Source organism: Conger conger, chromosome 1 (assembly GCF_963514075.1).
Source record: "Conger conger chromosome 1, fConCon1.1, whole genome shotgun sequence".
NCBI lineage: Eukaryota > Metazoa > Chordata > Actinopteri > Anguilliformes > Congridae > Conger > Conger conger.
In genome coordinates this window covers 89,823,851-89,840,447 of record NC_083760.1, presented here as the reverse complement: position 1 = coordinate 89,840,447, position 16,597 = coordinate 89,823,851, and the positions used below count along the sequence as shown (strand labels likewise).

The 16,597-nt window shown below is 44.6% G+C and overlaps 1 protein-coding gene across 1 annotated transcript in view; it reads right to left on the bottom strand.

The window, feature by feature from the left end:
• Positions 1–16,597, bottom strand: part of LOC133142108 (beta/gamma crystallin domain-containing protein 1-like) — an 83,470-nt gene that overhangs the window by 62,506 nt on the left and 4,367 nt on the right.

Genomic DNA, 16,597 nt, shown 5'->3' with positions numbered 1-16,597 from the left:
AACGCCGTGTGAGTCAGAAAAATGACTCGGCATCAGATAGCTATCAGATTAAAGAACCAAATATAAACAGCAGGGTTTGCGTAACTGAAAAGCCTGTGTCAGATATGAAAGCGGAATTCATCTACAGGTGGCTTGAGAATTCAACAATCATAATCAATAGAAAGAATATCAATAATTATGACCGGCGACACCATCGTCAAAATCATCAAAAAGCATGTGCTTTCTTGTAGCAAATGGACATGCCCGTGAATGTAATAACTTGTTCCAGTTTAGAAAAAAAAAATTGGTATTTGATTAAAAAAATAAAAGTAATAAAAACAGTGCCTCACAGGCCTCTGCAGGAACTCTCTTCAAAGGAGCTGAAAACGCCATGACAACGCAAACCGCTTACAGGATCAAAACATGTCAAGCACTTATCAAACGCACTGCAAATATAAACATGCTACATTGCCCGATAGCCAAGGCTGGGAAAGACTAAACCAGCTTAAACCAGCCAGTTCTGGCATGGGAACCAGCTTAAACCAGCCAGCTCTGGTATGGAAACCAGCTTAAACCAGTTTAAACCAGGCAGTTCTGGCATGGGAACCAGTTTAAACCAGCCAGTTCTGGCATGGGAACCAGTTTAAACCAGCCAGTTCTGGCATGGAAACCCACTCTCCATGACACCCCTGTATCAAAGGAATGTGTGTAAACAGCATCCCTCATTTCTCCTTTCATACTGGCATTGAGAATGCCAGATCAGGGTGCTAAACTCTACAGGTGCCTGCGGGTTTATCTCCAGTCCTGGAGGGGGATCTGTATCTTTAGGTTTAACTCCAGTCCTGGAGGGCCATAGTGTCTGCAGGTTTAACTCCAGTCCTGGAGGGCCGCAGTGTCTGCAGGTTTAACTCCAGTCCTGGAGGGCCATAGTGTCTGCAGGTTTAACTCCAGTCCTGGAGGGCCGCAGTGTCTGCAAGTTTAACTCCAGTCCTGGAGGGGGTGCTGTGTCTGCAGGTTTAACTCCAGTCCTGGAGGGGGTGCTGTGACTGTACACTCCTGCATACTCTCTGACCCCATACCAACAGCACGCAGCTGTAGGAATGTAACCGGGTGGTAAGAGGCCGAAACAGTAAAACTGTTGCTCCTCATAAATGTGTTGATTTTGGAACCAGAGCAGAACAGCCGTCCTTCCTTAATCCTCCTTCTCTCACTCCCTCTTTCCCTCTCCCCGTCTCTCTCTTCCTCCTTCCTTCTCTCTCCCACTCTCTCCCACATACTCACATGCATATTTTCTCCCACTCTCTCCCTCCCTTCTCTCTCCCTCTGTCTCTCTCTCCCTCTGCCTCTCCCACTTTCTCCCTCTCTCTCTCTCCCTGTCTTTCTCTACTCTCTTCTCCCTTTCCCTCCCTTCTCTCTCTCTCTTTCTCTCTCTCTCCCTTTCTCCCTCTCCTCTCTCATATTAAATGGGAGGGTACATTTGCAGGTCATTAGACACCGTTGCCAAAGCAAAGATGGCAATCACAAAACAGCAACAGTAACAGATAACTCAATCACACCCCTAAATTCTTCAGTTCGACCATTTCATGAAATAGATATATACAGTTTTTTGTCTTCCTATTTTAAAGCCGTGTTTCGCTTGTGGTTTCTTTTTTGCAGTGTTCAAAAAAAGTCATATTTTTTACTCAGTTGAATTGGCAGTTGAAAAACAGGGCTAACAGTAAGTTAGGCTATTTTTTCCTGTTCTATTTAAAGAACCAAGCCACCATTTGTTTCCAGTTCAGGCTGGTTTTAACGGTTGCATTTCAGCTCTCGAATGTAATGCCATCGTTTCTGGACGGAAATGAGAACTGGATATGTCTAATTCGCTCCTGCACGCACTGTTAAGAGCATTGCCGTGCAATCCTGCGTGATATTGTACAGTGTGGGTCTAAAGCTTCAGCCCCTCACGCCACACCCCAGAGTTGAAGAATTCTCTTATTTTTCTGCCAAGTTGAATTTGTTTCGCACGCGTTGATGATTTGGTGATGTAATGCACCTGACCGCCTACACCATTAACAGAGGTTCACGTCAGCACTGCCACTGGACTGAACTGAACAGGCTCCCAACAGTTCAGTGAAGGCCGGGTGTTCTGTTTGTTTTTGGGGTTTGTGCTTTGATGTGTGCAGGGTGTAACAGGGGGGTCAATTGTGTGGTGTATTGTAAAAACCTTTTCTAGTGCCTTTAGCTTGCTTCCTTTCTTTCTCTCTCTCTCTCTCGATCCCTCTGTCGCTCCCCCTCTCTCTCCCTCTCTCCACCTTTTCTCTCTCCCCCTGCCCCCCTCTTTCCCTTCCTCTCTCTCCCTCACCATGTCTTTCTCCTTCTCTTGTCCTTCTCTGTTTCCCTCTCTCTCTCTCTCTCTCTCTTTTTGTAATAATGCACATCTCTGTGTCTCTGTAGGAAAATCACAAGCCCTTCCGAACCGTGGAGCCACGCCCTGCTGGAGAACGAAGGAATCCAAAAACACTGTTCCTCTTTCGGAGAGAGAAAGTCACCTCGGGCCTCAGACTCAACATACAGCGTGTTCACAGATGTTCCTGCCTGACCCTGGACCTGTAGAAGGTATCTATGTAGGCAGCAGAGATGTGAGTTTGTGTGTGAACACCCGCTACAGAGCGTGCCATTAACCCATTAGCCGTTAGCCCCTGGAAAAGCCATGCAGTAAGCACATGGGTAGCTCCCTGAGGTGCAGAACCCCGGTCTTCATTGCAGCAGACTAGCCACGCCTCTGGCCCTTTAAGGCGTGAGGTCACAAGTGTGTGATTAGAATGTTCCTGACTGAACACTCTAATGCCGGTGTGTGACGGAAGAGACGGAGTTCTAGAACACTGGAAAAACCCCCTACTCTTTAAAGGGTTGAAGGCACTAGAGGGCCAAGGGCGAAGGTTCGAGGTTCATAACCCGCAGCAGATCTGACAATCCCTCCCTTTCTTCCAGCGGCTCCGCCCTGCAGCTCCCGCTGTGCACACGCTGTGCTATTGGCTTCGATTGCAGCGTCGCTCAAACAAAAGCAGCTCTGTCTCGTGTGCTCTGCTCCGGAGACAGGCCCACACCGAAAAACCCTGACAGGTCTGAATCTGTGCTAAATTATTGCATAAAAGTTGCCCATGCGTCTGCTGTTGCAGCACTTAACAGCTGCCACTGCACCCGTGTAAAAAACAAACCGAAAAACATTGTGACCTGACCACCGTCTCTTTGGTTTTAATAAAGTATAGCGCACGCACACACACATACAGTACCAAAATACTGTACACAGACAAACACTCAATAACACACACACGCACGCACACATACTCACACATGCGCACACACACACATACACACATACACATGTGCACACACACATACTCACACACACATGTGCACACACACATACTCACACATGCACACACACACACACATGCACACACACACATATACTCACACATGTGCACACACACACACATACTCACACACACACACACACACACACACATATACTCACACATGTGCACACACACACATACTCACACACACACACACATACTCACACACACACACACACACACACACGCACACATACTCACACACACACACACACACACACACACACTGCTCAAAAGAGAGGGTGTGGTTATGTTTGTACAGGAGTCAGTTGTTTAAATTTGTGTCAGTCTTTGAGGTAGGGATCATGTTGTGCGTTAATCAGGCCAAATCATAACAAAACCACCATCACAAAACACCCACTGGCTTTACAGCACACCTGTGCCACTGCACCTCAGACACACACACACACACACACACACAAACACATAGAAAAACCCATGTACACAGTATCCAGTCTCACCGTTATCATGTGACAAACACTGCCCTCCTGAATTGATACGAAGTTAAAGCATATAGACACACGAGAAGGCATTTACACCGAACCGCTGTAACGACACACCTGCTCATACACACCACAGGCGAAGGGAGATTGGGCACCTACTGTAAACGTACATTACAGAGGACACTGTGAGAAATATCCTATTCTCGTAAAAAAACAGTACCTAGAACACAAAAGAGAAACAGGGTCACGCGAAGGTTCAAGTAAGCAGGTAGGTCAAGTCAATATTGCATCAGTTTTATGTCACTTTCATTTGACAGATGTTCTTATCCAGAGCGAGAACCTCAGAATGCACTCCTGTGTCATATGAGCAAAGGTATTGAGCCTCACCTGGTGATGCCCTCAGGGCCAAAACATCGTGTTTGTAGCACACTTCCATAAATGAGAGCAATGAAGAACAGGGCGTAGGGTTTTCCTTCTTTTCACAATTTCATTCCCGCATAACCCCTATAACCTACGGAAACACTGGGATGTGCGTATGCTTTCCCAACCTTCGTATGAGCAAAAGTCCACCCTGCTGAAAAAAAACAGCTCCAACTAGGTTTTGAGACAGCTGGTAGCTGGTTGACCGGTTCTGACCAGCTCAAGCTAGGGTTTGAAACAGCTGGTAGCTGGTTGACCAGTTCTGATGAGCTCAAGCTAGGTTTTGAGACAGCTGGTAGCTGGTTGACCAGTTCTGATGAGCTCAAGCTAGGTTTTGAAACAGCTGGTAGCTGGTTGACCAGTGCTGACCAGCTCAAGCTAGGTTTTGAGACAGCTGGGAGCTGGATATGATACAATTCAAGTGACCACACTGCACCTTGACGTGAGAAGCACTGTCGGTCAATATAGGGCCTGATCCTATTGGCTGAGGCCAAGAGCACTCTACTACATTATCTCTGCCCGTAAGTGTAATTCTTAAAACATTACAGGTACCCAATGTTACAATCACTCAGCAGATGTTGAGTGATTTACAGTAGTGGACACCATCAGTGTTACTGCCAGGAATACAAAAATATTCCTGACAGGCTGGATACAGAGACGTGAGACAGGCTGGGTATGGAAACTCAAGACAGGCTGGGTATGGAAACTTAAATATAGCCTGGGTATGGAGACTTAAGACAGACTGGGTATGGAAACTTAAGACAGACTAGACTGGGTATGGAAACTTAAGACAGGCTGGGTATGGAAACTTAAGACAGACTGGGTATGGAAACTTAAATATAGCCTGGGTATGGAGACTTACAGTCAGACAGACTTAAGAACCTTTCAGGCTTATTTTCAATGTGCAAAGCAAGAAACAATGGACCTCCAAGCCTCTCTGCTGCCTTTCTTTCTCACGTCATAAAAGACCTTGATTACAACCAAGCCACCATCACCGGCCAATGTAAGACATGCCCCAGGTCAATCAATTTATCGCGCCCGTCTTTTGCAGGATCATTAATAAAAAATAAGAGTTTTAGCGAAAATCTTCTCACGTGATTTGATGCACGAACGAGCGGTTTTCACAATTTCGCGACAAGAATTTGAGAGAGCAGAGATTTCACTGCACCGCCTGAAGTGTGAGAAAGCATCTCGGATATTTCCGTCATGCTGCAGAAGCACTTTGTACAGCATTTATTCTCCTTTGATCCTTTAGAGAATCGATGGGCTCAGCCGTCGAGCCTCTGAGATAAAACACCAGCACCAGTCAGGGGCCTTGAAAGTGTGGCTATAACGAAGAGCTTACCCGGTCCCAATAAAACGACTCAATATCACGGCCATACCAAAAAGAAATGGTCCAACAAGTGATATTTAATTCTGTCTTTAAACTCATATCATTGAAGTTTATCTGATGAAGTTTTGTCTCATTTTAAAAACACATTTGAAATACATTTTTGAAATGAGTATTGCAGTTCATCCAAATGGTTATCATGTAATCATAGCAATATGAACTTATGAATTAAGATACATACCATACTGAAAATAACATACTGATTTTGATGTACTCAGGACTTCAGTAATATCTGCTCAATTTTCTATTACATAGTAAGTAATTCATCAGAACAAACTCAAATGATAAGTAACATTTATTAATTTATTTTATTTTATATAAACATGATTTCAAAGCTTTGAAATCGACTATATTTTTTTAGAGTAGAAAAAATTACATCAATAAAATTGAGCAACATGGGGTTAAAGTTTTTACAATGTTAAAGTTTTTACAATGTGCAAGGTAGGGCAGGAGGTTGCGGTTAACTGACATTCATAGGCATTGTTTTTAAAGGGATCAGTGAAGTTCATTAGGAAATATGTGAAGCTATTGTAAGGTTAACCAAAAACATGAATTTGACATAATAATCATCTTTGAGCTACTGACAGGAAATGGAAATGAAATGAACAAAAACACTGCACGAGTTGCTGGTTAAAATCTTTTCCGAACTCTTTTTTGCCAAGTGGTTTCAGACTTTCACACATGACTAGAAAGAGGGGGATGTATTCTTCCAAAGGTGGACCCTTGATCTTTGACTGATAAAACAAATCGAGAGAACAAGACACAATGAGGAAGAGTTAGCTGCAGAGCTAGATGTTAGCAAAATGTATTTACCATAATGAAACGACACTAGCAGCAGCAACATACACTTTGCCAGGCAAATTAAACCATTCACCAACTTGTGCTGAATGCAGCAAAACATCTTCCACACAATCTTGTGGTTGATCAGGCTCATAGATATAGCTAGATGAGGGCGACATGGCTCAGGCAGTAAGAGCAGTCGTCTGGCAGTCGGAGGGTTGCCGGTCGTTTCCCCCGCCCGGGCTGTGTCGAAGTGTCCCTGAGCAAGACACCTAACCTCCAAATGCTCCTGACGAGCTGGTTGGTGCCTTGCATGGCAGCCAATCGCCATTGGTGTGCGAGTGTGTGTATGAATGGGTAAATGAGAAGCATCAATTGTACAGCGCGTTGGATAAAGGTGCTATATAAATGCCAACCATTTACCATTTAGATATGACCTCACCATACAGACACTGCTTTCTGCCGTGATAACCATCTCCATCGGCTGCAGAGAAGCACAGCACGCTGCCTGACACCCACAGCACGCGCGTGTGTTTATATACACTGTTGACAGAGTACACGCTCCGAGCATAACGTGGAAATGTTTTCCTATCAGGTTTCACTTACCCTTAAAGTTGAATCAACATTCCAACATTCGCAGCAGCTGCTGCTGCTCAACCCCAGGTTCCTGTGGCCTGCAATACCGTGTCGGCAGGTATTCGCTCCAACCGCGCACTACCCCACCTGATTTCAGGAATTATTTCACCTAACCGATCGAGGAACTTAGCTCGTGGGTGAAATCAGGTGGCGTAGTGCATGGCTGGAGCCAACGGGCCCAACTGCAGACCCTGTGACCCACCAGACCTTAGAGCTGTATAGGTAAGTTCATAATTACAGCTACACTGGAAAAAAAAAAACAGTTCAAGCTAGGTTTTGAAACAGCTGGTAGCTGTTTGACCAGGTCATCAGACAAGCTCCCAGCTTGACATGGTTTTACCAGCTAGGTAAAACCATAGGTTTTGTAACAGCTGGAAGCCGGTCAGACAAGCTACTAGCACTAACTGGTTGACCATCTCATACCCAGCTAGACCAGCTTATAACCAGCTTGCCAATTGAGCTGGCATAGCTGGATTTTACAGCAGGGGCTTATGGGCTGACGGTAACAGGAGTAGCAGGTAAAAAAGTTAAAAAGCTAGGAGAGCGCCCTTGGGTGACAGTTCTCAAAGTGGGCTGGAAGGCGAGTTCTCGCCGTTAAACGGTTGAGTGTTTTTGCCCGAATATCCCGGAGTGAACCGGGCGGACCGCATTCAGAGACGTTAGGAATGTGACGGGGCAGGCCGTCACACAGCCTGAGCGATAGCAACGCTGACGTTCGCACTTCTCACATCTTCTCACAGGATTGTGGGACAGAGGAACCAAGAGCAGACCCAGGGAGAAGGCGGGGGGGGGGGGGGGGGGGAGGCAGGCTTTAATGATAAAGTGGCAGATCCAAAACGTAGTCCAAAAACAGGCGATGGCCGAAATCCAAACAAACAGGAACATGGAGGGCAGGCAGAGCGTAGTCGGGGAAACGGGCAACGAGTTCAAAAACCAAGACGACAGACGGGCAAAGGTGCAAAAACAAAAAATCCAAGGCAGAGTCCAAAAACCAGGCAGAGATCAAACCATCCAAAAAACAGAGCAGAGGGCTAGGGAACAGAATAACCGAAAGACGACCTAGCAACAAGAAACTGAAAAGAACAGGTCTAAATAGTCTCAGAAATTAAACTAAACGATAAACAGGTGCAAAAATGGCAGAAATGAGGAAGTCCATATCAGGAGTAGGGAGGCGGAGACACGAAACGGGACAGCTAAAACAAATGGATGAAGGTGAATCGAGCAGGAAACAGACTCCGGAAAGCACAGAGGTAACAAAAGGCAAAAAAACGCTGGCGACTTAAAACAGAGAACAGAAAAACACAGAACATCGGCCTTTCGCGGTGACGGGCTGCCCCAGCGCAGGGCAGTGACACTTGCCCGTAAATCCATCTCTCACTGTTCCCCGGGCCACGTTACCGCAGTGTGCGTGTTCATCGGGCCCTGCCAGTGTCACAGGATCTCACCTGTCCCTGACCCACTCCTGTTTATATTGCGGTACAGCTGCTATAAACTGGTCTAGCTGGGTATGAGCTGGTCAACCAGCATGGCCAAGCTGGTCATGAAGCTGGTCGAGCTGGGTATGAGCTGGTCATAAAGCTGGTCTTGCTGGGTATGAGCTGGTCATAAAGCTGGTCTAGCTAGGTATGAGCTGGTCATAAAGCTGGTCTAGCTGGGTATGAGCTGGTCATAAAGCTGGTCTTGCTGGGTATGAGCTGGTCATAAAGCTGGTCTTGCTGGGTATGAGCTGGTCATAAAGCTGGTCTTGCTGGGTATGAGCTGGTCATAAAGCTGGTCTAGCTGGGTATGAGCTGGTCATAAAGCTGGTCTAGCTGGGTATGAGCTGGTCATAAAGCTGGTCTAGCTGGGTAGGAGCTGGTCATAAAGCTGGTCTTGCTGGGCATGAGCTGGTCATAAAGCTGGTCTTGCTGGGTATGAGCTGGTCATAAAGCTGGTCTTGCTGGGTATGAGCTGGTCATAAAGCTGGTCTAGCTGGGTATGAGCTGGTCATAAAGCTGGTCTAGCTGGGTAGGAGCTGGTCATAAAGCTGGTCTTGCTGGGTATGAGCTGGTCATAAAGCTGGTCTAGCTGGCCCATTAGTGCTGGTCGCTTGTCATTGTCAAAACCTAGCTTGAGCTGGTCAAACCATGTCAAGCTCGGAGCTGGCAGCATTTTTCACAGAATCACGAGGTATCCTTTGCCAATGGAAGCAGATCTCACCTGAGTCTCAGATCTCACCTGTGTCCCAGACCCACAGCTGTTTATATCCGAGCTCAACCGTTTTCTGAGAGAATTGAGCTCTAGCTACGAATATTTTGCTAGAAAAACCTTTATTGTGCAACAGGCAATGAGTGACGTCTGTCAGCACAGGGCAATATAGAACACAAACAGTGGGGGAACCATCACGGTTAAGCCCTCTTGGCAGGGAGAACGAGGCTTCCATCATCACCTTCTTCAAAGAACAAACAGGAACCTGCAAAACTGTGAAAAAAGCAACCTAACGGTCTCTCCTGCTCAGCTGCACAGCACACGTTATAATCACCGCTCCAGGGTTCCATCAAAATCAAATTAATTAATTGGAATTACATTTACATTTTACATTTTAGTAATTTGGCCGACGCTTTTAATCCAAAGCGACTTACAAGTGCATAGGTTCTTCCACAAGTCATAGCATCACATCCATAACTAGGGAAATACACATGAAATGCTGTTCTAAACATATAGTCATCATAAGTGCAATTCTTTTTTTTTTGGGGTTAGACAAGAGGCATAGGGATATCAGAAAGGGGGGCGGGGAATCAGGAGGGAGGACTAAGGTAGAGTTTGAAAAGGTGTGTTAACCATGTTAGCTGATAATGTTTCAACGGGTAAGCTGAATTTCAAATGCATTTTCTGGGATTGACTGAAATTAATCGGGCACTGACTCAACCCAAATTCTGTTCATATCGTGATGACACAGTAATTTTGGGGGGACTACATTTCCCACAAGTCTATGCTCTATTCTCTTTTCCATATGTAATGCGAAAGATGTGGGATTTGATGGTCTTAAATCTTCTGAGAGAGTCCTTTCCTTGCTACCTCTGGCTTTCTGATGTTTCCTGATGTGAGGATTTGTACTGACATTTACAAACCCTGTTTAGCCAGCCTACGACACAGTGGCAGCTGACTAAATTTCCATTTTGGAAGATATAATAAATCACGTTTATCTGCAGAATTATCTGGCAGTTTTTTATGAAAGCATTATTTTCACAGCGGTTAAGGGCATTCCTTTTGAATGAGTGACTTTGTGTTTCGCAATGTGACAGAAATGACTCCCGGAATATGTGGGTCACAGGATATACAGAACACTAAATACACTGTATGTGCATGTATTCTTGTGAAGTATTATACAAATAATATATCACGTGACAATACAAATAAAGTGCATTATTATTATTATTATTATTATTATTATTAGTAGTAGTAGTAGTAGTATTAGTAGTAGAAGCAGCAGCAGTAGCAGTAGTAGTAGTAGTAGCAGTAGCAGTAGTAGTAATAGTTGTAGAGGCAGTAGTAGTAGCAGCAGCAGTAGTAGTAGTAGTAGTAGTAATAGTTGTAGAGGCAGTAGTAGTAGTAGCAGTAGTAGCAGCAGTAGTAGTAGCAGTATTAGTAGTAGTAGTAATTTGAACACACTTATATAGTGTGTTCTATTTGACTAAACAGTGGCGAGATCAAAAATGTACGGCTCGATCATAATACTGCAATGAATGAATAAGCAAATAATGGCACGGCACAGTGTGTCGTGTTTGTGAGGAGGTGCGAGGTCCACAAAGCCAGTATTACAGGTGTGTTGGGAGAATGCAGGTACAGGTGCACAGCCCCTTAAACCACACACAGCCATAAATTCAGCTCTGATGAAATCAACAATAATTTCACCTCCGAATCTGCCTTCTGGGCTGGCCCGGGGGTCTGCCAATCAATCAATCAATCAATCAATCAATCAATCAATCACTCAGCTTTATTGGCCCAAGTGGGAAATTAGTTTCACACCCAGAATAAGAAAAGAAAAACACAGCAATTCACACAAAAAAACAACAACATGCAATGTTGTAACAATGAGGTAACAAGTTCCAGTATATTATATACTGTATCTCTGTGTGAAAATACTGTGCACTCTTAAATGCAACCAAGCATGACCAAACCTCTCATCTGTGTAAATGCAGGAAATTGACTTCAGATTATGGAACAAAAGGAGTCTTTGTCTGGATAAGATTAGCTTAATACATCCCAAAACACCAAAAGTACCGGAGGGAAGTTCAAGCCGAGATTTAAATTGCCGTTATTTAGCTTACGCGTATGTCGGAAGTAACTCAATGTTGACGAAGAAGACGAAGCAGGGGGCCATTGTGGGGTGAAAGTGTTTTTTCCTGTTTTTCAGCTTTTCATATCATCTTGGAGATTTTGGCTCGTGTTCCATAATGACCCAAGTGGGAGGGGGAAAAAAAGTAGGCGCTCTTTTCCCGTGCTGTTCATAAAACGTTTTCCCATGTGGCATGGGAAATATATCAATATAAAATATATATAAACCTCTGAGCCCACGTAATCTGACAAAGCCAAAAGCCTCTCATCACCTTTTGAGAAACTTGATGATCTTCTGAATTAGTGGTCAGTTACTTATTTACCGGTTATTTTGCTTCTTGGCCCCTCTCCCTCCCCTTCACCATTAGACCATGTTAACACAGAGTGCTGACCACGTTAACACAGAGAGCTGACCATGTTAACACAAAGAGCTGACCACGTTAACACAAAGAGCTGACCATGTTAACACAGAGAGCTGTCCACGTTAACACAGAGAGCTGACCATGTTAACACAGAGAGCTGACCACGTTAACACAAAGAGCTGACCATGTTAACACAAAGAGCTGACCATGTTAACACAGAGAGCTGACCACGTTAACACAGAGTGCTGACCATGTTAACACAGAGAGCTGACCATGTTAACACAGAGAGCTGACCATGTTAACACAGAGTGCTGACCATGTTAACACAGAGAGCTGACCATGTTAACACAGAGAGCTGACCATGTTAATACAAGCATAAAAGCATAAAGGTTGCCATTTTGCCTGTTGAATCACCTATGTAAAAAGAAAACTGAAAAACATTGTGACCGAAACACCCTTTCTTCTGCTTTAATGAAGTATAACATACACACACACACATACACACACACCCTGACTCCCCTCTCTTCTGCTTAAATGAAGTATAACACCCACACACACGCACACACAGCTGTGCATGCACTTACAGACACAGGGAAATTAGTTGTGAGTTTACACACGGTACTATGGTTGAGTATTGTTTTGAGCGGGTAAAGCAGTTCATCATTCCTTGAGCTAAATGGGACAGAGATCAGGGACAGGTTGCTCAGTGATTGTAAGACCCCCCCCTTCCCCCATAATCACCTGCCAGCTGTGATTGAAACAGCAAATACACGTCATGAAACTTTCATTGCAAATAGTTTAAATCAGTATGATATGCACAAGGCAATCATTGGTGGTGACATATTTTGTGCTAACTTTAGCCAAAGCTTGAGGCTGATTTTATCTACTTGGGCATGGCGATTGATAACAGTCTGAACTTTGAGGTTAACACCAATCTTATCCTTAAAAACGTACAGCAAGGCCTATTCTTTCTTACGTTTTATGTTTGTCATCTCGTGATTGCAATTTTTTATCAAAGTTTTATAGAGTCTGTATTTACATTCTCTATTGTGACTGACCATGTTAACACAGAGAGCTGACCACGTTAACACAGAGAGCTGACCATGTTAACACAGAGAGCTGACCAAGTTAACAAAGAGAGCTGACCACGTTAACACAGAGAGCTGACCACGTTAACACAGAGAGCTGACCATGTTAACACAGAGAGCTGACCAAGTTAACAAAGAGAGCTGACCACGTTAACACAGAGAGCTGACCATGTTAACACAAAGAGCTGACCATGTTAACACAGAGTGCTGACCATGCTAACACAGAGAGCTGACCACGCTAACACAGAGAGCTGACCATGTTAACACAAAGAGCTGACCATGTTAACACAGAGTGCTGACCATGTTAACACAGAGAGCTGACCATATTAACACAAAGAGCTGACCATGTTAACACAGAGTGCTGACCATGTTAACACAAAGAGCTGACCATGTTAACACAGAGTGCTGACCATGTTAACACAGAGAGCTGACCACGTTACGTTGTGGCTCGGTTCTGGAATTTGTCCAAAACAAAAGCAAGAGTCAAGAGGTCGGTCAGCCCAGCTGTTAAGGTCGATGGAGAGCAGCAGGCGCGGGTAATTGATATCTATAAGCACTGTGTGTCTACGAAAGCTAATCCATTCTGGATTTCCCTGGCCTATAGCCAAGTGCAGGTATCATCAGGTAAACGGGAAACCACTCAAAATTCAAGTGAAGTCCATTGTTCATAAGTTCTAACGAAGTCTTTTTCCGTGGACCTCCCTTGAATTTTGTGTGGTATGCGAGATTCCTACTTGATAATTTCGGTATGTTTAAGGAAGTAAAGCTAGCAAGGCTTTCAGAACCTTATAATGCACCTGGAATAATGCACTCCGAATACTCTCCTGATCATGTGTGATATTGTTTTTGGTTGTTTTCTCACGGTAAGATGAGAAATATGTGACAGAAATATGAATGAAAAAGCATTGGAACACATTTTGTGTTGCCTGCGTGTTATGAAATACAAGTAATTCACTTTCGTTGTAGTTCACACACACACACACACACACACACACACACACACACAGTACAAGGAAATAACTGTTTCACGTTTTGTTCAGGTAGGTGAGCCCGTTCTAGAAAGAAATTCGCAATGGTTTGATGGTGAAGATAAAGGCAGACTAAAGTTACGAGTTAAATACTAAGAGGTGGGGGAAATCAGCCGGAATCAGCTGAGTAGAGTAAGAATCATTTCAGGACAGACAGAAATTAATGTTAATCTCTGCACAGACAGACAAGTAAATTGCACTTTTACTTAACGTATCCTTTATTTGCCCCTTGATGACCTCACAGAAGAACCACAGAATCCTCTCTGTGTAACTGGTTGCAATGTTGCACTGAAGTTCTGGGGCTATCACACCGGGAGAATGTTCTATAAATGAACTCTAATCCCCTCCTACAAGGTCAAAGATAACACAGGCTACAAACATTTGGCAGTGAGAACATTATATACAACAATGGGCCTTGTACAAACAGATTCTAATTTTAAAGACATCGCTTAAATGTCTTTAAAATGAGTGATTAAAGCATTCAACAATTTTATCTTATTTAGAATTTTTTCTTAGGTAGGAGCAACATTTACGAGTGGTCCTGACCTGTCGTATGAGTCATGTAAAAAGGAGCCTTGCAGCACAAGTCAGTACAGCTCACCTGGCGCACAGAACTCTGATCAAACTTTCAAACAAGGCATCTTAACTAGCAGATCAAATATGAATCAAGATTTAGAAACGGCATTGCTTATTCCTTGCCTCAAACGTTTTCACAAATGTATTTCAGTGGAATTTTTGGAGGGGACAAAAAAGGTACAGTTCTCTTTTTTGCCAAAACGAATGAACCACAGTCTACCTATCCAGTATCACGTGTTCTCGTTGATCCCATTGGCCACCTGTCCAACAGAACCCACCTGCAATCTTCGCATTTGATCAGGTGTAAATTATTTGTTAGCGAAACGCATCACAACACAGAGGAATTGCTTTCCCTTGATGGTGACAGCGGAGATAAAATAAAAACTATAAAAGCAGATAAAACGTTAAAAATGGAGAAGGGTGGCAGAAGACGGAGGAGACACGGGACCGCAGCAAGGCTAACCTTCCTGCACAGTATGCCTTAGGTGGCTTGTAGCGTATTGGGCGGCCAGTAGCGTAGTGGTTAAGGTACATGTCTGGGTGGTTCTAATCCTGGTGTAGCCACAATAAGATCCGCACAGCCGTTGGGCCCTTCAGCAAGGCCCTTAACCCTGCTTAGTCTAAAATCAACTGTAAGTCGCTCTGGATAAGAGCGTCTGCCAAATGCCATTCATGTAAAAGTGTCATGTAATGCCTTCATGTTTCAGAGGTAAAAAACAAAACAAAACCATCACCCTGATCCAAATGAGACTCTATGAACGAAGCTCTCTGGCGTAGTAGCTTTCCCGGTTCCTGCATTTACATAATGTGTGAATCATACTTCCCCAGGAAAGGCCCATTTCAACCTCATACACGCCACCTGGCTCACTATAGTCTGCATATATTGTGAAAATAGAAAATAGAAATTATTGGAACAAATTATGTTTTTTTTCTGGTGCTCAAAGGGTTAAAATAATTTCAAAAGAAGCCATTTACCCAGGAGGTACAAGTGACAGAATGACAGATGAGACAAGTACTGCTTTGTGGAGACAGAACATCGCTCTAGACCTGGGGCAGTAGCATAGTACAGGGGTAGTCAATATGGCCCTGCTTTTCCCCGCTCTCAGGTAATTAACAAAACAATTAGTGCTACTGATTACCCAGATTGTCTTCATTCCTGACTCTTATGTAAGGGGAGGGTGGAAAATCAGTGATTGTGATTTGAGGAATAGGGGTGTAAGATCATTTTAGGGGAACTGGGTGCTGCAGGTTTGATTTCTAGGCGGGGCACAGTCGCTGTACCCTCGATAACGTACTTCACACAAATTTCTTCAAAAAATATTCACCTGAGACACTTTGCAAAAATGAAAGCTGAGTAAATTGCTAAGAATTAGAAGCATCTGCTAAATGTTTGAATGCAGTTCTGACACAGAACACAGTTGTGTAAGACTGGACAAGTAGTCCAGAAGACCTTCACTGGACACAGATGCTGTGGCACTAACTGTTGTTTATCTCTCTCTTATACTCCCATGGCTGTTATTTACCCTGCTGAAAAAGACAGCTATGCCTTACGCTGGTCTAGCTGGGTATGAGCTGTTCAGCCAGCATGGCCAAGCTGGTCATAAAGCTGGTCTAGCTGGGTATGAGCTGGTCGACCAGCTAGTTCTCATAGCTTGTTTTGTCTTGATAACTGCCTCTCCCTGGCTCCACAAGTATCCTCCACTGCCAGAACCTGCAGGTTCTTTCTGTTTAATATACGCCGCATCCGTCATCTCCTGACGGAGAAAGCCACCCAGCTCCTAGTCCAGGCGCTCGTCATTTCCCGCCTGGATTACTGCAACTCCCTCCTAGCCGGTCTCCCAGCGTGTGCCATCAAGCCCCTCCAGCTGGTCCAGAATGCTGCAGCCCGCTTGATCACCAGTCAGCCCAGGTCGGCTCATGTCACCCCGCTTCTCATTGGCCTCCACTGGCTTCCTATTGCCGCACGCATCCGATTCAAGGCCCTAGTGTTGGCATTTCAGGCTGCTAAGGGGACTGCCCCACATTACATACAATCCCTGATCACTCCCTACTCCCCAGCTAGACCACTCCGGTCTGCCAGCTCTGGTCGCCTTACGATTCCCTCTCTACGGGCACCTGGCGGTCGAGCTGCACGTTCACGCCTGTTTTCCGTTCTGGTTCCTCAGTGGTGGAATGAC